The sequence below is a fragment of the Callithrix jacchus genome, chromosome 21, assembly GCF_049354715.1.
Source record: "Callithrix jacchus isolate 240 chromosome 21, calJac240_pri, whole genome shotgun sequence".
NCBI classification, from domain to species: Eukaryota; Metazoa; Chordata; class Mammalia; order Primates; family Cebidae; genus Callithrix; species Callithrix jacchus.
Window position 1 is genome coordinate 18,533,276 of NC_133522.1, and position 20,973 is coordinate 18,554,248.

Sequence of the window (20,973 nt, forward strand, 5' to 3'; positions counted from 1 at the left end):
GTGTGTTCCAGTGCGGTTTGTCTGTAGTCCTCCTACCATCTGGTGCGGATGTGCCTTTGGTTTATCTTGGGAGCTGCTGGGCGTTCGTTGTTTCGCTGCTGGTTTCTAAAGCCTCAGAATAGCGGGGTCTGGCTGCCACCTGCAGGTGTTTTGATATTCCCTTATGAGGCCCCTCACTCCTCAAGAAAGAAGACAGGCACAACATGGCTAAAAGCAAAGTCCTCGAAGCGCCATTGGTCCCATGGCACATCTGGGGCTGAAGGGACCCTAGCCTTCCCATCCTCAGGTACCCTTGAGGGGAACCATTGGTGTCCTCAAACTTATAATGTATTACTTGTTAAAACACAGGTTGCAGTTGATGTGTCAGAGTAAGCCCATGAGTCCCTATTTTTTAAAGGCACTCTGGGGATTCCAGTGATTTGGGGTCATGATTGACATTTCCAAGAGCAAGTCTCAGTTTTGTGCTTTTGAAATAAGAAATGTCGATGTAGGGTCTGCATTTAAAGGTCTTTTCTAAATATAGTCTTCATTTCTCTTCCTAATGACTTTTGTGTTACCACTAAAAAACACACTGATTGGCCATATAAACATAAACAGAGAGTTCATCAATTTACTCCTTTGGAATGCCTAATCCAGTTGAATCTTGGATATGTAAGGACAGATTATATAGCATGAGTTAGCTATGAAATAACAGTGGGGTTGGTATCACAAAGAAATGAAATATCACTTATGAAAGCAAACATTAATATATTTATACTATATCGTAATACACCTCATCATTATTTGCTGTCAACTCTAGCTTGGGAATGTTCCTTGGTCTCTGCCATGCCAGTAATTATTGACAATACTGCCTGCTTCAGTCTCTACGGAACAGCGTCTGAATCTGGGAATTACGAAATATACACAGAGGCTGCGCTCTGATGGGTGGAGGGTTCTAATATATTGTGTGCAAATACTCATGTAGTTAGAGTTCTTTCCACCTTTGAATGTTTTTCTTTGAAACGGTAAATGTATTCGGAAATATAGGATGTGAATTTTAGCAGTTAGTTTAAAATGATTTTGATATGACATTTTATTTGGATTTCCATTAATTGTTATATGTGAGACTTTTTCCCCATTTGCTTGCCTAAAAATTATTGTTCTAATAAACATGAAAGAACATGCATAAATGTAGGCAAACGATGTGTGTAGTGTATTTTCACGTACAGCATTTCTGGTATAAAGGTTATTGTTGAGAATTTCTGAAAACTTAAATGCTCTGAATAAATCATAACTACAAACAATGACGAAATGTTGAGAAAACCCTATACAAAATTATGAGTAACTGATTTATTCCAGCAAACACATGTTTACTTACACGTAAAGTACTCTAAAGCATACTGAGTTTGTTATATTTTATGTCCTGTGGCAGAAATGGGAATAAAATGTAGGGGTCCAATATACTATTAGCTTTCAAGTATCGAACTTACGCTGTAATGTTTTACAGAGAACGTTTATGTTTCACTATGGAAATATTAGACCTCTCTCTCTCTCTATATATATATATATATAGAGAGTGAGTGTGTGTGTGCATGTATCTTTCTGAGTGTGTTGAGTGTGTGTGTGGGTCTGTGTGTGTGTGTGTGTGTGCACTGTGTAGGCGTGCACGCGACATGCTGACACGGCTGTGGCCAGTGTGTTCCAGTGCGGTTTGTCTGTAGTCCTCCTACCATCTGGTGCACATATACATACAGGAATATATACATAAATATATATGTGTATATTTATAAACAAATATATATATGTGTGTATATATGTGTGTGTTTGTGTGAATATATATGTACATATTGTCCACAGAATAAGTGGAGGAATTCAATATTTTGATCCTGAGGAAGGAAAGCATGCGAATGGAATAAGGTAGCACTTTGACACAGTGTTGAGTTTGAGAAATGTTCTTGCTTAAAATTGTTTCTCTCATATACTTGTCTTCTTTTTCTAAATTTTATTTTATTATCCTTGAATGGCAGGAAAGAGTTCTAGAGAGAGAAGACAAAGTCAGTCTGTGTTTAGAAAAAAACCCAAGGCTGAAAATTGAAGAACTGAATATGCAGCTTGGAAAGCGAACTGGACACAAGGAAAGTCTTGTCAGGTATGTTGGATGTTAAGTCTTTGTGTTAAGGCTCATTTTTCCATGTCCCTCATTTCCTCCTCACAAAACAAATGTGAAAACCTTTGCAAGGCAGGCTCTTGCTGAAATTATTATGTGGTGGAGACACTACTTCACAAACACATTTCATCCACTTGTTTAACTCTCACACATGGTTATAGCCTGCATGTTGATGGAAATAAGAGTGATAATCTGACACAGGCCATTTTTCTTACTTGGCAAGAAAAGTTGACAAATTTCTCCCCTTAGACACCATAAAAATAATTTGGCCTAGACAATTTGTACTAAGATTATGATGTTGTACGTGAAAACAATAAAATTCCTAAGCTCTGTTAGCATACTGTGAATGGTGAATTATGTAAGCAATGGTGAGAAGACCGAAGCTTTATTTACAAGAACAATATTGGCACTCTGTGAGTGCTGACCAAAGCAAATGTGTGAAATGCTTCTGTGTGATAAAATAGAGAAAGGTGAAAAGAGGTCCCAGGTAGATTTTACGTTTGTTTTGTTTTCCATTTTTGTCGGTCTGGTGCTTTTTTGTTTTAGTGAGTTATAATCCTAATCGGGAGTCTTAGTTGATGCATCCCACTGGCTCTTCTCCACAGTCCAGAAGAAAGAGATTAAAGCTCCGGGTGGGCTGGGCGAGTGAGTCTGTGAACGAAAAGAGAGTTAATGTAAACGAGGCAGCAGAGTGTCAAAGAACCATGGCACAAAAGTTCTTCGTCTCGTTACCGGGACTGTGTAAGGGAACCCGTTCTGATTTCTGACAAAAAAAAATAGCCTTCTGAAAAAGCCCCGTTAAATTAACGGAGGACACAGCAATCAAACATTTTAGAAAGAATAATCATATTGATAAAACAAACATATTAGTGCTGTTACATTTTTAAATATTTACGTTAAAAATTAGATATTTACTTTAAAACTCTATTTGATTTTGAAAAGAATACACATATGGATAGAACAAAGATATTAGTGTTTTTACCATTTTAGGTATTTACTTTCAAATCACCTAATCTCTCTTGGTTATTAAAAATATACTTTGTCTTAGTTTCTCACAGAATGTCATGAACACAAGTTTTATATATTTTTTTACAGCACCAGTGAGAAAGTTCAAGTCAAAATTAGAGTAGAGAAAGACAAAGCCCTTCAACAAATCTAAGAAAGTTTCCTGTAATTGTCTAACGTTTATGAGGTAGCTTACCTTGAATGACATGGCAGCTATCAGGAAGGTGAACCTTCCTAAAATATAGGATAAAGTAGTAAGCAGTCCCACGTTCGGGAGATACACAAGAATTACTGTGACTCCAGTATGACTTTGCAGGACGTCAAAAATAATAATCCAACCACGAAACTAAGACAATGTAGTAAGTAAAAACATCCACAATAAAGAACAGAAATAATAAACTTTTATAATGAACATCAATGAAATTCAGAAAAATGGCTTTGAGTTTGAGGATGTTGTTGAGGATTATGATTAATAAGAAAGAGTAGTTATAAATTTCGAGAGCTTGTGATCCTCTTATAATTGATTTGAAACTATATGTCTTTTAAACTTCAAGAGTATCTACTGTGCTGGCTTTGTCTTTTTATCCAATTTGCCAGTCTTTGTCTTTTGATTGGTGCATTTAGTCCATTTACATTTAGGGTTAATATTGTTATGTGTGAATTTGATACTGCCATTTTGATGCTAAGTGGCTGTTTTGCCTGTTAGTTGTTGTAGATTCTTCATTATGTTGATGCTCTTTAGCATTCAGTGTGATTTTGGAATGGCTGGTACTGGTTGATCCTTTCTATGTGTAGTGCCTCTTTTAGGAGCTCTTGTAAAGCAGGCTTGGTGGTGACAAAATCTCTGAGTACTTGCTTGTTCGCAAAGGATTTTATTCTTCCTTCACTTCTGAAGCTCAGTTTGGCTGGATATGAAATTCTGGGTTGAAAGTTCTTTTCTTTAAGAATGTTGAATATTGGCCCCCACTCTCTTCTGGCTTGTAGTGTTTCTGCCGAGAGATCTGCTGTGAGTCTGATGGGCTTCCCTTTGTGGGTGACCCGACCTTTCTCTCTGGCTGCCCTTAGTATTCTCTCCTTTATTTCAACCCTATTGAATCTGACGATTATGTGCCTTGGGGTTGCTCTTCTTGCGGAATATCTTTGTGGTGTTCTCTGAATTTCCTGCAATTGAGTGTTGGCCTGTCTTGCTAGGTGGGGGAAATTTTCCTGGATGATGTCCTGAAGAGTATTTTCCAGCTTGGATTCATTCTCTTCGTCCCCTTCTGGTACACCTATCAAACGTAGGTTAGGTCTTTTCACATAGTCCCACATTTCTTGGAGACTTTGTTCATTCCTTTTTGCGTTTTTTTCTCTAATCTTGGTTTCCCGTTTTATTTCATTGAGTTGGTCTTCGACTTCAGATATTCTTTCTTCTGCTTGGTCAATTCGGCTATTGAAACTTGTACATGCTTCGCGAAGTTCTCGTATTGTGTTTCTCAGCTCCTTTAATTCATTCATATTCCTCTCTAAGTTATCCATTCTTGTTATCATTTCCTCAAATCTTTTTTCAAATCTTTTCTCAAGGTTCTTAGTTTCTTTGCATTGATTTAATACATGATCTTTTAGCTCACCAAAGTTTCTCATTATCCATCTTCTGAAGTCTAATTCCGTCATTTCGTCACAGTCATTCTCTGTCCAGCTTTGTTCCCTTGCTGGTGAGGAGTTTTGGTCCTTTCTAGGAGGCGAGGTGTTCTGGTTTCGGATGTTTTCCTCCTTTTTGCGCTGGTTTCTTCCCATCTTTGCGGATTTGTCCGCTGGTCGTCTGCGTAGTTGCTGACTTTTCGATTGGGTCTCTGAGTAGACACCCTGAATGTTGATGATGAAGTATTTCTGTTGCTTAGTTTTCCTTCTACCAGTCTAGCCCCTTCGCTGTACGAGTGCTGAGGTCCGCTCCAGACCCTGCTTGTCTGGGGTGCACCTCTAGCAGCTGTGGCACAGCGAGGGATGCTACCAGTTTCTTTTTCTGCTATCTTTGTCCCAGGATGGTGCCTGCCTAATGTCAGTCTTTTGGACATAGAGGGGTCAGGGAGCTGCTTGAGGAGACAGTTTGTACTTTATAGGGGTTTAATTGCTGAGCTGTGAGCTGTGTTGTTCATTCAGGGCTGTTAGGCTGCTATGTTTGATTCTGCTGCAACAGAGCTCATTTAAAAAACCCTTTTTTTTCTCAAATGCTCTGTGTTGAGGGGTTTGGGCTTTATTTTTGGATGTCCGTTGAGGTCCTGACCAGCTAGGATGCAGACTAGCCACTGTTTGCCTGCCGAGGCTCCGCCCTGCTGTTGTGAGGCTCGCCCTGGCTCCGCTGTTCCGCTGTTCTCCGCCACGCCCTGCGGCGGAGTCTCTCTGTTGTACCGGGTTGCCTCGGCAACGGCTGGCTGCGTCAGCAATGGGCGTGTATCTCAGTTGGGGCGGGTTACCTCGGTAATGGTGGCCGCCCCTCCCCCTCAGAGCGTCTGGAGCCCTCTGCACGGGGCTTCTTTGAAATCGCGGTTTTGTTCGTCCCACTGGGCCAATCCTAACGCTCTGCTCCTGCAATCCCCTGGGCCGGCCCACTGTTCAAGTCTAGCTCAGTCTCAAGTCCAGCCCTCTCACGTCTCCAGTTGCCAGTTCAATGGGGCACCCGGACAAGTGCGCCCTGTGGGGAGGGCTGGGTAGGGCCGGCCGCCGCCACCCCGGCTGCTGGCTTCGCCAGGCGGAATATCTGCCTGCGTCCCGCGTCTCCTCTTCACTTGGGAATTTCCCCATTCCGTGAGCAACAAAGATCAGTCTGGAAATGCAGCTCAGACTCACCTCTCCGCAGACACAACGAGAATTCCAATCCTGGATTGTTCTCACAGCGCCATTTTGAGTCCTCCTCCCCTCTTTGGATTTCTTTCCGTGTCAGAGGATGTGTGAAGAAATCATAAGGTCAGAGAAGGTGGCGCGACATTCCGCTGAGGTGTGGAGGGAGCCCAGCGCCTTCACCTACTGGACGTGTTCTGACAGATGTCAAAGAATCTGCCTCTTTCTCAGCACTCACATTTCTGAGTGGCTGGATAGCTGTGACGATCCTGGATTCCTGCGTGCCCTGAAGCTCCCACCACCAAGGAAACTCTTTTTCTCTTTATTCCATCAGATGGCTGCATGCTTTTCACTGGAGGAGAGGGTGCCAGCCATGGCTGCCTTTGATCTTCATCTTCTCATCCAGGCTGTGTTTCCTTTCCTCAGCTGTGGTTCTCTCAGAGGTGAGGGCTCTCTCATTGTTCTGTACCGGGCTGGTACAACAGGTCAGCACTGAACCCCCTGGCTGCCAGGGATTTCTCGGAGGTGACAAGCCAGGGGTTTGCCAGCTGCTGGCAAGATGTTCAGCAGTGACCCCGATTTGGAGGTTGGGGCGTTCTGCACTTTGTGGGCTCCTCCTAGCCCATCTTGTGGGAATCCCTGAAGGAGGCTTGAAGTCCTGCACAAGTCCTCCTGTGGTCACAGATGTGCTCTGCTTTAGCTTGGCTGTCTTATGAGTCTTGGGTGGCATCCCTGGACATTCGTTTCAAGCTGGGATGGGCCGCAGAAAGCTTCTGAGGCATTCTCGCCACCTGATCTGCCCCAACGGGAGACCAGTTTCAGGTGTGGCCACCTCTGTTGCACAGTAGGCTCGCCTCTTTGTTGTTGTTCCCACCTTATCTGGATAGCAGTGCTGAGAATCAGGAGTCCCTGCGTTTGGAGACCAAGGCCGGGCCCCATGGTGGGTGGCCCAGGTCACAGGGCAGCAGTCAGCTTATGGAGCCAGGGAACGTCCTGATGACACCCTCAGCAAGGGTCTCGGGTATATTCCGGTTTTCCAACGAAACCCATCACACCTCATCCAACTGAATCTCTCGCCCCACCGGACCCTATCGCTGCCCGCGTCACCCCATCCGAAATCCAATGAAAACAGCAGTCCCGGGTGTTCATCGCAGGGTCTGAAGTGCGCTCCTCCCCAACCCAACCCAATAAGGAAAGCCAGCTCAAGAAGGTACTGAGGTCAGGACTGTCGGGGTCCAGCAAGGCTTGTTGCACACAGCCCCCTTCCCAGAGCCGCCCCTGTCACCGCCTCCCCAGTGCGCCTCTGTGGCAGCAATCGGACAGCGCCAACGTGGCCGCTCCCCAGCCGGTACGCCAATGCGCATGCGGAAGCAGCCTGAGGCAAGCGCCATGGCTGACCCGGCGCTCGCGTCACAACGACCTGCCACAATTGCTGGGGAAACGGTCTGAGCGGCTTGGGCAAGGAGAGGCCCACTGTGGCAGCGCCTCAGCATTTGGCAATGGTCCTCCCTCTCCGCGGGATCATGCCATTGTCCCGAGGCGGAATCAGAGTGAGAGAACGTCCGAAGTGGCTTCCAAGTTGCCCAGGGCGGTCCGCAGGAATCCCCAGGATGCTTCAGGCCTGCCCAGACAATGAAAAAGTGCATCTTGTTGAAAGCCCTTCCGGCTGGGCTTTCCAGGTAAGGCCTGCTTGCCTGGCGCTGCTCTGCTCACTCCCCGAGGTCTTCCGAGCAGAGAGCAGAGCCCTGCAACCTCAGGAGATGGCTGGCAGGTGTGTTTCCGTGAGTGCGTTGGATGTCTTCGTGACGCTTTCTGTGTGTGTGTGTGTGTGTGTGTGTGTGTGTGTGTATTCGAGTGAGTGTGTGTGTGCATGTATCTTTCTGAGTGTGTTGAGTGTGTGTGTTTGTGTGTGAGTGTGTGTGCACTGTGTAGGCGTGCACGCGACATGCTGACACGGCTGTGGCCAGTGTGTTCCAGTGCGTTTTGTCTGTAGTCCTCCTACCATCTGGTGCGGATGTGCCTTTGGTTTATCTTGGGAGCTGCGGGGCGTTCTTTGTTTAGCTGCTGGTTTCTAAAGCCTCAGAATAGTGGGGTCTGGCTGCCACCTGCAGGTGTTTTGATATTCCCTTATGAGGCCCCTCACTCCTCAAGAAAGAAGACAGGCACAACATGGCTAGAAGCAAAGTCCCCCAAGCACCGTTGGTCCCGTAGCACATCTGGGGCTGAAGGGACCCTAGCCTTCCCATCCTCAGGTACCCTTGAGGGGAACCACTGGTGTCCTCAAACTTAGATGTATTACTTGTTAAAACACAGGTTGCAGTTGATGTGTCAGAGTGAGCCCGTGAGTCCGTATTTCTTGGAGGCACTCTGGGGATCCCAGTGATTTGGGGTCATAATTGACATTTCCAAGAGCAAGACTCAGATTTGTGCTTTTGAAATAAGAAATGTCGATCGAGGGTCTGCACTTAAAGGTCTTTTCTAAATATAGTCTTCATTTCTCTTCCTAATGACTTTTGTGTTATCACTAAAAAACACACTGATTGGCCATATAAACATAAACAGAGAGTTCATCAATTTACTCCTTTGGAATGCCTAATGCAGTTGAATCTTGGATATGTAGGGACAGATTATATAGCATGAGTTACCTATGAAATAACAGTGGGGTTGGTATCACAAAGAAATGAAATATCACTTATGTAAGCAAACATTAATATATTTATACTATATCGTAATACACCTCATCATTATTTGCTGTCAACTCTAGCTTGGGAATGTTCCTTGGTCTCAGCCATGCCAGTAATTATTGACAATACTGCCTGCTTGAGTCTCTAAGGAACAGCGGTCTGCATCTGGGAGTGACGAAATATAAACAGAGGCTGTGCTCTGATGGGTGGAGGGTTCTAACATATTGTGTGCAAATACTCATGTAGTTACAGTACTTTCCACCTTTGAATGTTTTTCTTTGAAACGGTAAATGTATTCCGAAATATAGGATGTGAATTTTAGCAGTTAGTTTAAAATGATTTGGATACGACATTTTATTTGGATTTCCATTAATTGTTATATGTGAGACTTTTTCCCCATTTGCTTGCCTAAAAATTATTGTTCTAATATACATGAAAGAACACGCATAATTGTAGGCAAACGATGTGTGTAGTGTATTCCCACGTACAGCATTTCAGGTATAAAGGATATTGTTGTTAATTTCTGAAAACTTAAATGCTCTGAATAAATCATAACTACAAACAATGACGAAATGTTGAGAAAACCCTATAAAAATTATGTGTAACTGATTTATTCTAGCAAACACATGTTTACATACACGTAAAGTACTCTAAAGCATACTGAGTTTGTTATATTTTATGTCCTGTGGCAGAAATGGGAATAAAATGTAGGGGTCCAATATACTGTTAGTTTTCAAGTATCAAACTGAAGCTGTAATGTTTTACAGAGAACGTTTATGTTTTACTATGGAAATATTAGACCTCTCACTCTCTCTCTCTCTCTCTCTCTCTCTCTCTATATATATATATATATATATATATATATATATACACACACACACACATATACATACATGAATATATACATAAATATATATATGTGTATATATAAATATATATATATGTGTGTGTATATATGTGTGTGTTTGTGTGAATATATATGTACATATTGTCCACAGAATAAGTGGAGGAATTCAATATTTTGATCCTGAGGAAGGAAAGCATGCGAATGGAATACGCTAAGCACTTTGACACAGTGTTGAGTTTGAGAAATGTTCTTGCTTAAAATTGTTTCTCTCATATACTTGTCTTCTTTTTCTAAATTTTATTTTATTATCCTTGAATGGCAGGAAAGAGTTCTAGAGAGAGAAGACAAAGGCAGTCTGTGTTTAAAAAAAAACCCAAGGCTGAAAATTGAAGAACTGAATATGCAGCTTGGAAAGCGAACTGGACACATGGAAAATCTTGTCAGGTATGTTGGATGTTAAGTCTTTGTGTTAAGGCTCATTTTCCCATGTCCCTCATTTTCTCCTCACAAAACAAATGTGACAACTTTTGCAAGGCAGGCCCTTGCTGAAATTATTATGTGGTGGAGACACTACTTCACAAACACATTTCATCCACTTGTTTAACTCTCACACATGGTTATAGTCTGCATGTTGATGGAAATAAGAGTGATAATCTGACACAGGCCATTTTTCTTACTTGGCAAGAAAAGTTGACAAATTTCTCCCCTTAGACGCCATAAAAATAATTTGGCCTAGACAATTTGTACTAAGATTATGATGTTGTACGTGAAAACAATAAAATTCCTAAGCTCTGTTAGCATACTGTGAATGGTGAATTATGTAAGCAATGGTGAGAAGACCGAAGCTTTATTTACAAGAACAATATTGGCACTTTGTGATTGCTGACCAAAGCAAATGTGTGAAATGCTTCTGTGTGATAAACTAAAGAAAGGTGAAAAGCAGTCACAGGTAGATTTTACGTTTGTTTTGTTTTCCATTTTTTGTCGGTCTGGTGCTCTTTTGTTTTAGTGAGTTATAATCCTAATCGGGAGTCTTACTTGATGCATCCCACTGGCTCTTCTCCACAGTCCAGAAGAAAGAGATTAAAGCTCCTGGTGGGCTGGGCGAGTGAGTCTGTGAACGAAAAGAGAGCTAATGTAAAAAGGGCAGCAGAGTGTCAAAGAACCATGGCACAGAAGTTCTTAGTCTCGTTACTGGGACTTTGTAAGGGAACCCGTTCTGATTTCTGACAAAAAAATAGCCTTCTGAAAAAGCCCCGTTAAATTAATGGAGGACACAGCAATTAAACATTTTAGAAAGAATAATCATATTGATAAAACAAATATATTAGTGCTGTTACATTTTTAAATATTTACGTTAAAAATTAGATATTTACTTTAAAACTCTATTTGATTTTGAAAAGAATACACATATGGATAGAACAAAGATATTAGTGTTTTTACCATTTTAGGTATTTACTTTCAAATCACCTAATCTCTCTTGGTTATTAAAAATATACTTTGTCTTAGTTTCTCACAGAATGTCATGAACACAAGTTTTATATATTTTTTTACAGCACCAGTGAGAAAGTTCAAGTCAAAATTAGAGTAGAGAAAGACAAAGCCCTTCAACAAATCTAAGAAAGTTTCCTGTAATTGTCTAATGTTTATGAGGTAGCTTACCTTGAATGACATGGCAGCTATCAGGAAGGTGAACCTTCCTAAAATATAGGATAAAGTAGTAAGCAGTCCCACGTTCGGGAGATACACAAGAATTACTGTGACTCCAGTATGACTTTGCAGGAAGTCAAAAATAATAATCCAACCACGAAACTAATACAATGTAGTAAGTAAAAACATCCACAATCAAGAAAAGAAATAATAAACTTTTATAATGAACATCAATGAAATTCAGAAAAATGGCTTTGAGTTTGAGGATGTTGTTGAGGATTATGATTAATAAGAAAGAGTAGTTATAAATTTCGAGAGCTTGTGATCCTCTTATAATTGATTTGAAACTATATGTCTTTGAAACTTCAAGAGTATCTACTGTGCTGTACTGATTTTCTTTTAAATATGAGATTGACTGAGGGCTTTTTCCGGTTGAAGTAAACCTATATGTGTTTATCGGGACGAATGTATATTTTTCAAATATGAGATAGATTGAGGTCTTTTTTCTGTAGGTCCTACAGGTTTTATCAGCAGTGAACATGTTGGTTTCCAGGCAGTTCACCCATCTAAGGAGACTGGAGGGTGGCTGGGTGCAGGCCAGGTGTCGTGTAGTGATCCCGGTGGGGATTGGGGCTCCTTTGAACTTTACGGGGTCCTCCTGGCTCCTCTGGCGGTAATCCCCTGAAGAAGGCTTGAACTGTAGCACAGGCCCTGCTGTGGTGACAAGTGTGATCTCCTCCTGCTTGGCTTTCTTGGGGGTTCCCAGCTGCATGCCGCGACATCCATCTCAGGCTTGGATTCATCCCAGAAATTTTCTGAGACACCCTGTCCACCTGATCTGCCCCCATGAGAGGCCTGCTTTAGCTGCTGCCACCTCTGCTGCACACTAGGCTTGCCTTTCGGTGATTGTTCCGTGTTTTCCGCAAAAGCGTGCTTAGAAGCAGGAGTGCCTGGGCTTCGAGACCAAGACAGGGCCCCTTAGTGGGTGGCCCAGATCAAAGGGAGGCAGTCAGCTCTTGGAGCCGGCGACGGTCCTCCTGACAGCTTCCCTTAGGTTCTCAGTTATGTTTCTGTGGTCCATCAACGCCGCGCCACAACTAACCAAACGGAATCTCCAGCCCCATGGGACCTGAACCCTGCCCACGTCATTTGATCTGGAATTCAATGGGCAAAGCAGCCTCTTTTCCAATGGGAAGAGAGCCCACCTCACAGTCTGAAGCGCGCTCCTCCTCCAGCCAAGGGGAACGGGAAGGTGGGCTCAAAGAGGTACTGTGGTCAACACCGCTGTCCTGCGCTGCTTCTGGCTTGCGGCGTCGTTTCAGGGGCAACCCCTGGCAGCGCCTCCACCGTGCACCTGTGCGGCAGCAGCTGGACAGAGCCGATGTTGCGGCTCCTCAGCCGGGTCCGCGAATGCGCATGCGCAGTTCGCTGGAGGCAAGCGCCGGGGCTGAGCCAGAGCTCACCTCGCGCTGAAAGCCACCGTTGCCTGGGGAACGGTCTAAGCAGCTTGGTAAACAGGTCCCCGTGTGTCAGCGCCTGGACGGTGGGCAATACCCTCTCTCTTTGGGCGATCGTCGCCATGGGCCCGGGATTTTAGGAGTGCAGCAGGCCTAAGCAGGCTGAGAAAAGTTCCGGCGGCGATTCAACGATGCCCACGGCGAACCCCAAGTGTCCCCACGATGCTTCGGGCCTGTGCAGACAGTGTGAAGGTACCCCACGTTGAAGCCCTTTCGGCTGGGATTTGCAGGTTCCTCCTGCCTGCCTGCAGTGGGGCTACTCTCTCCCTGACGGGCTTCCCAGCAGTGAGCAGAACCCCGCGGCCTCAGGAGCTGCCTGGCAGTGTGTGTCTCCTTGCGACGGTTGAATGTGTCCCTGTGTCTTCCTGTATGTGTGTAAGTGTGTGTGTGTGCATGTATCTTTAACGTGTGGAGTGTGCGCATGTGGGTTTGGGTGCAACATGCTGCCACGAGTGTGGCCAGTGCAGCCCAGCGCCGTTTCTCTGTAGTTCGCCTACCTTCGGGGCCGGTCTGCTTAGGCTTAGCTTGGGGGCTGTGGTTCTGCGAATTTGTTTTGCTGGTGATGTCTAAAGCCTCAGCGTAGCAGGGTCTGGCTCTCACCTGCAGGCGTCCTAATCACCTGCCCATCCAGAGGGGGTCATTACGTGAGAAAGAAGTGGGGCATAACACATCCAAACCGAATCTCCGCCAAGTTTCCTGGATAGGGCGGCGAATCTAGGGCTGGTCGGATCCTAGCCATGCTGTTCTCAGGATCCCTTAGAGCCCACTTCTATTTACAGGGCTTGCCTAGCTGAAGCTTCAGGGGGTGAATCGGGAACTCCTTCCTCTTTGGATTTCTTTCCGTGTCAGAGGATGTGTGAAGAAATCATAAGGTCAGAGAAGGTGGCGCGACATTCCGCTGAGGTGTGGAGGGAGCCCAGCGCCTTCACCTACTGGACGTGTTCTGACAGATGTCAAAGAATCTGCCTCTTTCTCAGCACTCACATTTCTGAGTGGCTGGATAGCTGTGACGATCCTGGATTCCTGCGTGCCCTGAAGCTCCCACCACCAAGGAAACTCTTTTTCTCTTTATTCCATCAGATGGCTGCATGCTTTTCACTGGAGGAGAGGGTGCCAGCCATGGCTGCCTTTGATCTTCATCTTCTCATCCAGGCTGTGTTTCCTTTCCTCAGCTGTGGTTCTCTCAGAGGTGAGGGCTCTCTCATTATTCTGTTCCGGGCTGGTACAACAGGTCAGCACTGAACCCCCTGGCTGCCAGGGATTTCTCGGAGGTGACAAGCCAGGGGTTTGCCAGCTGCTGGCCAGATGTTCAGCAGTGACCCCGATTTGGAGGTTGGGGCGTTCTGCACTTTGTGGGCTCCTCCTAGCCCATCTTGTGGGAATCCCTGAAGGAGGCTTGAAGTCCTGCACAAGTCCTCCTGTGGTCACAGATGTGCTCTGCTTTAGCTTGGCTGTCTTATGAGTCTTGGGTGGCATCCCTGGACATTCGTTTCAAGCTGGGATGGGCCGCAGAAAGCTTCTGAGGCATTCTCGCCACCTGATCTGCCCCAACGGGAGACCAATTTCAGGTGTGGCCACCTCTGTTGCACAGTAGGCTCGCCTCTTTGTTGTTGTTCCCACCTTATCCGGATAGCAGTGCTGAGAAGCAGGAGTCCCTGCGTTTGGAGACCAAGACCGGGCCCCATGGTGGGTGGCCCAGGTCACAGGGCAGCAGTCAGCTTAGGGAGCCAGGGAACGTCCTGCTGACACCCTCAGCAAGGGTCTCGGGTATATTCCGGTTTTCCAACGAAACCCACCACACCTCATCCCACTGAATCTCTCGCCCCACCGGACCCTATCGCTGTTCGCGTCACCCATCCGAAATCCAATGAAAACAGCAGTCCCGGGTGTACATCGCAGTGTCTGAAGTGCGCTCCTCCCCAACCCAACCCAATAAGGAAAGCCAGCTCAAGAAGGTACTGAGGTCAGGACTGTCGGGGTTCAGCACGGCTTGTTGCACATAGCCCCCTTCCCAGAGACGCCCCTGGCACCGCCTCCCCAGTAAGCTTCTGTGGCAGCAGCTGGACAGCGCCAACGTGGCCGCTCCCCAGCCGGTACGCCAATGCGCATGCGGAAGCAGCCTGAGGCAAGCGCCAGGGCTGACCCGGCGCTCGCGTCACAACGACCTGCCACCATTGCTGGGGAAACGGTCTGAGCGGCTTGGGCAAGGAGAGGCCCACTGTGGCAGCGCCTCAGCATTTGGCAACTGTCCTCCCTCTCCGCGGGATCATGCCATTGTCCCGAGAATTTAGAAATCTGGGAGGCGGAATCAGGGTGAGAGAACGCCCGAAGGGGCTTCCGAGTTGCCCAGGGCGGTCCGCAGGAATCCCCAGGATGCTTCAGGCCTGCCCAGACAATGAAAAAGTGCCTCTTGTTGAAAGCCCTTCCGGCTGGGCTTGCCAGGTAAGGCCTGCTTGCCTGGCGCTGCTCTGCTCACTCCCCGAGGACATCCGAGCAGAGAGCAAAGACCGGCAACCTCAGGAGATGGCTGGCAGGTGTGTTTCCGTGAGAGCGTTGGATGTCTTCGTGACGCTTTCTTTGTGTGTGTGCCTCTGTGTGTGTGTATTCGAGTGAGTGTGTGTGTGCATGTATCTTTCTGAGTGTGTTGAGTGTGTGCGTGGGTCTGTGTGTGTGTGTGTGTGTGTGTGCACTGTGTTGGCGTGCACGCGACATGCTGACACGGCTGTGGCCAGTGTGTTCCAGTGCGTTTTGTCTGTAGTCCTCCTACCATCTGGTGCGGATGTGCCTTTGGTTTATCTTGGGAGCTGCGGGGCGTTCTTGGTTTCGCTGCTGGTTTCTAAAGCCTCAGAATAGTGGGGTCTGGCTGCCACCTGCAGGTGTTTTGATATTCCCTTATGAGGCCCCTCACTCCTCAAGAAAGAAGACAGGCACAACATGGCTAAAAGCAAAGTCCTCCAAGCGCCGTTGGTCCCATGGCACATCTGGGGCTGAAGGGACCCTAGCCTTCCCATCCTCAGGTACCCTTGAGGGGAACCACTGGTGTCCTCAAACTTATATGTATTACTTGTTAAAACACAGGTTGCAGTTGATGTGTCAGAGTGAGCCCGTGAGTCCGTATTTCTTGGAGGCACTCTGGGGATCCCAGTGATTTTGGGTCATGATTGACATTTCCAAGAGCAAGTCTCAGTTTTGTGCTTTTGAAATAAGAAATGTCGATGTAGGGTCTGCATTTAAAGGTCTTTTCTAAATATAGTCTTCATTTCTCTTCCTAATGACTTTTGTGTTATCACTAAAAAACACACTGATTGGCCATATAAACATAAACAGAGAGTTCATCAATTTACTCCTTTGGAATGCCTAATCCGGTTGAATCTTGGGACAGATTTTTTTTTTTCCTGAGGCTGACAGTTTATATTTTTTTATTTTTTTTTTATTTTTTATTGGATTATAGGTTTTGGGGTACATGAGCAGATCATGCAAGACAGTTGCGTATGTACACACATGGCAGTGTGCTTTGCTTTTCTTCTCCCCTTCACCCACATTTGGCATTTCTCCCCAGGCTATCCCTCCCCACCTCCCCCTCCCACTGGCCCTCCCCTTTTCCCCCCAATAGACCCCAGTGTTTAGTACTCCCCTTTCTGTGTCCATGTGTTCTCATTTTTCATCACCCATCTATGAGTGAGAATATGCGCTGTTTCATTTTCTGTTCTTTTCTCAGTTTGCTGAGCATGATGTTCTCCAGATTCATCCATGTCCCGACAAACGACAGAAACTCATCATTTCTGAATGCTGCATAATATTCCATGGTGTATATGTGCCACATTTTTCCAATCCAGTCTATTATTTATGGGCATTTGGGTTGATTCCATGTCTTTGCTACTGTAAACAGTGCTGCAATGAACATTGGTGTACATGTGTCCTTATAGTAGAACGATTTATAGTCTTTTGGATATATACCCAGTAATGGGATTGCTGGGTCAAATGGAATTTCTATTTCTAAGGCCTTGAGGAATCGCCACACTGTCTTCCACAAAGGTTGAACTAATTTACACTCCCACCAACAGTGTAAAAGTGTTCCTTTTTCTCCACATCCTCTCCAGCATCTGTTGTCTCCAGATTTTTTAATGATCGCCATTCTAACTGGTGTGAGAAGGTATCTCAATGTGGTTTTGATTTGCATCTCTCTGATGACCAGTGACGATGAGCATTTTTTCATATGATTGTTGGCCTCATATATGTCTTCTTTCGTAAAGTGTCTGTTCATATCCTTTGCCCACTTTTGAATGGGCTTGTTTGTTTTTTTCCTGTAAATCTGTTTGAGTTCTTTGTAAATTCTGGATATCAGCCCTTTGTCAGATGGGTAGACTGCGAAAATTTTTTCCCATTCTGTTGGTTGCCGATCCACTCTAGTGACTGTTTCTTTTGCCGTGCAGAAGCTGTGGAGTTTGATTAGGTCCCATTGGTCTATTTTGGCTTTTGTTGCCAATGCTTTTGGTGTTTTGTTCATAAAGTCCTTGCCTATTCCTATGTCCTGGATAGTTTTGCCTAGATTTCCTTCTAGGGTTTTTATGGTGCCAGGTCTTATGTTTAAGTCTTTAATCCATCTGGAGTTAATTTTAGTGTAAGGTGTCAGGAAGGGGTCCAGTTTCTGCTTTCTGCACATGGCTAGCCAGTTTTCCCAACACCATTTGTTAAACATGGAATCCTTGCCCCATTGCTTGTTTTTGTCAGGTTTATCAAAGATTGTATAGTTGTATGTATGTTGTGTTGCCTCCGGTGCCTCTGTTTTGTTCCATTGGTCTATATCTCTGTTTTGGTACAAGTACCATGCTGTTTTGATTACTGTAGCCTTGTAGTATAGTTTGAAATCCGGTAGTGTGATGCCCCCCGCTGTGTTCTTTTTGCTTAGAATTGACTTGGCTATGCAGGCTCTCTTTTGGTTCCATATGAAGTTCATGGTGGTTTTTTCCAGTTCTGTGAAGAAAGTCAGTGGTAGCTTGATGGGGATAGCATTGATTCTGTAAATTACTTTGGGCAGTATAGCCATTTTCACGATATTAATTCTTCCTAACCATGAACATGGAATGTTTCTCCATCTGTTTGTGTCCTCTCTGATTTCGTTGAGCAGTGGTTTGTAGTTCTCCTTGAAGAGGTCTCTTACGTTCCTTGTGAGTTGTATTCCGAGGTATTTTATTCTTTTTGTAGCAATTGCGAATGGCAGTTCGCTCTTGATTTGGCTTTCTTTAAGTCTGTTGTTGGTGTAGACGAATGCTTGTGATTTTTGCACATTGATTTTATATCCTGAGACTTTGCTGAAGTTGCTTATCAGTTTCAGGAGTTTTTGGGCTGAGGCAATGGGGTCTTCTAGGTATACTATCATGTCATCTGCAAATAGAGACAATTTGGCTTCCACCTTTCCTATTTGAATACCCTTTATTTCTTTTTCATGCCTGATTGCTCTGGCTAGAACTTCCAGTACTATATTGAATAGGAGTGGTGAGAGAGGGCATCGTTCTCTAGTGCCAGATTTAAAGGGAATGCTTCCAGTTTTTGCAAATTCAGTATGATATTGGCTGTTGGTTTGTCATAAATAGCTTTTATTACTTTGAGATACGTTCCATCGATACCGAGTTTATTGAGGGTTTTTAGCATAAAGGGCTGTTGAATTTTGTCAAATGCCTTCTCTGCGTCGATTGAGATAAACATGTGGTTTTTGTTTTTGGTTCTGTTTATGTGTTGAATTACGTTGGTAGACTTGCGTATGTTGATCCAGCCTTGCATCCCCGGGATGAATCCTACTTGATCATGATGAATAAGTTTTTGATTTGCTGTTGCAATCGGCTTGCCAATATTTTATTGAAGATTTTTGCATCTATGTTCATCTTGGATATTGGCCTGAAGTTTTCTTTTCTCGTTGGGTCTCTGCCGGGTTTTGGTATCAGGATGATGTTGGTCTCATAAAATGATTTGGGAAGGATTCCCTCTTTTTGGATTGTTTGAAATTGTTTTAGAAGGAATGGTACCAGCTCCTCCTTGTGTGTCTGGTAGAATTCGGCTGTGAACCCGTCTGGACCTGGGCTTTTTTTGTGTGGTATGCTCTTAATTGCTGCCTCAACTTCAGACCTTGTTATTGGTCTATTCATAGTTTCAGCTTCCTCCTGGTTTAGGCTTGGGAGGACACAGGAGTCCAGGAATTTATCCATTTCTTCCAGGTTTACTAGTTTATGCGCATAGAGTTGTTTGTAATATTCTCTGATGATGGTTTGAATTTCTGTGGAATCTGTGGTGATTTCCCCTTTATCATTTTTTATTGCATCTATTTGGTTGTTCTCTCTTTTCTTTTTAATCAATCTGGCTAGTGGTCTGTCTATTTTGTTGATCTTTTCAAAAAACCAGCTCTTGGATTTATTGATTTTTGAAGGGTTTTTCGTGTCTCAATCTCCTTCAGCTCAGCTCTGATCTTAGTTATTTCTTGTCTTCTGCTGGGTTTTGAGTTTTGTTGATCTTGCTCCTCTAGCTCTTTCAATTTTGACGATAGGGTGTCAATTTTGGATCTCTCCATTCTCCTCATATGGGCACTTATTGCTATATACTTTCCTCTAGAGACTGCTTTAAATGTGTCCCAGAGGTTCTGGCACATTGCGTCTTCGTTCTCATTGGTTTCGAAGAACTTCTTTATTTCTGCCTTCATTTCGTTGTTTACCCAGTCAACATTCAAGAGCCAGTTGTTCAGTTTCCATGAAGCTGTGCGGTTCTGGGTCGGTTTCTGAATTCTGAGTTCTAAATTGATTGCACTATGGTCTGAGAGGCTGTTTGTTATGATTTCAGTTGTTTTGCATTTGTTGAGCAGTGCTTTACTTCCAATTATGTGGTCAATTTTAGAGTAGGTGTGATGTGGTGCTGAGAAGAATGTGTATTCTGTGGATTTGAGGTGGAGAGTTCTGTAAATGTCTATCAGGTTTGCTTGCTCAAGGTCTGAGTTCAAGCCCTGGATATCCTTGTTGATTTTCTGTCTGGTTGATCAGTCTAGTATTGACAGTGGATAGTTAAAGTCTCCCACTATTATTGTGTGGGAGTCTAAGTCCTTTTGTAAGTCATTAAGAACTTGCCTTATGTATCTGGGTGCTCCTGCATTGGGTCCATATATGTTTAAGATCGTTAGCTCTTCTTGTTGTATCGATCCTTTTACCATTATGTAATGACCTTCTTTGTCTCTTTTGATCTTTGTTGCTTTAAAGTCTATTTTATCAGAGATGAGAATTGCAACTCCTGCTTTTTTTTGCTTTCCATTAGCTTGGTAAATCTTCCTCCATCCCTTTATTTTGAGCCTTTGTGTATCCTTGCATGTGAGATGGGTTTCCTGGATACAGCACACTGATGGGTTTTGGATTTTTATCCAATTTGCCAGTCTGTGTCTTTTGATTGGTGCATTTAGTCTATTTACATTTAGGGTTAATATCGTTATGTGTGAATTTGATACTGCCATTTTGATGCTAAGTGGCTGTTTTGCCTGTTCGTTGTTGTAGATTCTTCATTATGTTGAAGCTCTTTAGCATTCAGTGTGATTTTGGAATGGCTGGTACTGGTTGATCCTTTCTATGTGTAGTGCCTCTTTTAGGAGCTCTTGTAAAGCAGGCCTGGTGGTGACAAAATCTCTGAGTACTTGCTTGTTCGCAAAGGATTTTATTATTCCTTCACTTCTGAAGCTCAGTTTGGCTGGATATGAAATTCTGGGTTGAAAGTTCTTTTCTTTAAGAATGTTGAATATTGGCCCCCACTCTCTTCTGGCTTTTAGTGTTTCTGCCGAGAGATCTGCTGTGAGTCTGATGGGCTTCCCTTTGTGGGTGATCCGACCTTTCTCTCTGGCTGCCCTTAGTATTTTCTCCTTTATTTCAACCCTGTTGAATCTGACGATTATGTGCCTTGGGGTTGCTCTTCTTGTGGAATATCTTTGTGGTGTTCTCTGTATTTCCTGCAATTGAGTGTTGGCCTGTCTTGCTAGGTGGGGGAAATTTTCCTGGATGATGTCCTGAAGAGTATTTTCCAGCTTGGATTCATTCTCTTCGTCCCCTTCTGGTACACCTATCAAACGTAGGTTAGGTCTTTTCACATAGTCCCACATTTCTTGGAGACTTTGTTCATTCCTTTTTGCGCTTTTTTCTCTGATCTTGGTTTCTCGTTTTATTTCATTGAGTTGGTCTTCGACTTCAGATATTCTTTCTTCTGCTTGGTCAATTCGGCTATTGAAACTTGTGTTTGCTTCGCGAAGTTCTCGTATTGTGTTTTTCAGCTACTTTAATTCATTCA

At 44.3% G+C, this 20,973-nt stretch overlaps 1 protein-coding gene across 3 annotated transcripts in view; it reads left to right on the forward strand.

Annotated features, from left to right (window-relative positions):
• LOC100391789 (uncharacterized) overlaps positions 1-20,973 on the forward strand; it is a 104,588-nt gene that overhangs the window by 2,809 nt on the left and 80,806 nt on the right. For all 3 annotated transcript variants that reach the window (XR_013530592.1, XR_013530591.1, XM_078358595.1), the window contains exons 2-3: positions 2,007-2,128; positions 9,822-9,943. The gene's annotated coding sequence lies outside the window, so the exon portion shown is untranslated. The remainder of the gene's footprint in view (positions 1-2,006; positions 2,129-9,821; positions 9,944-20,973) is intronic.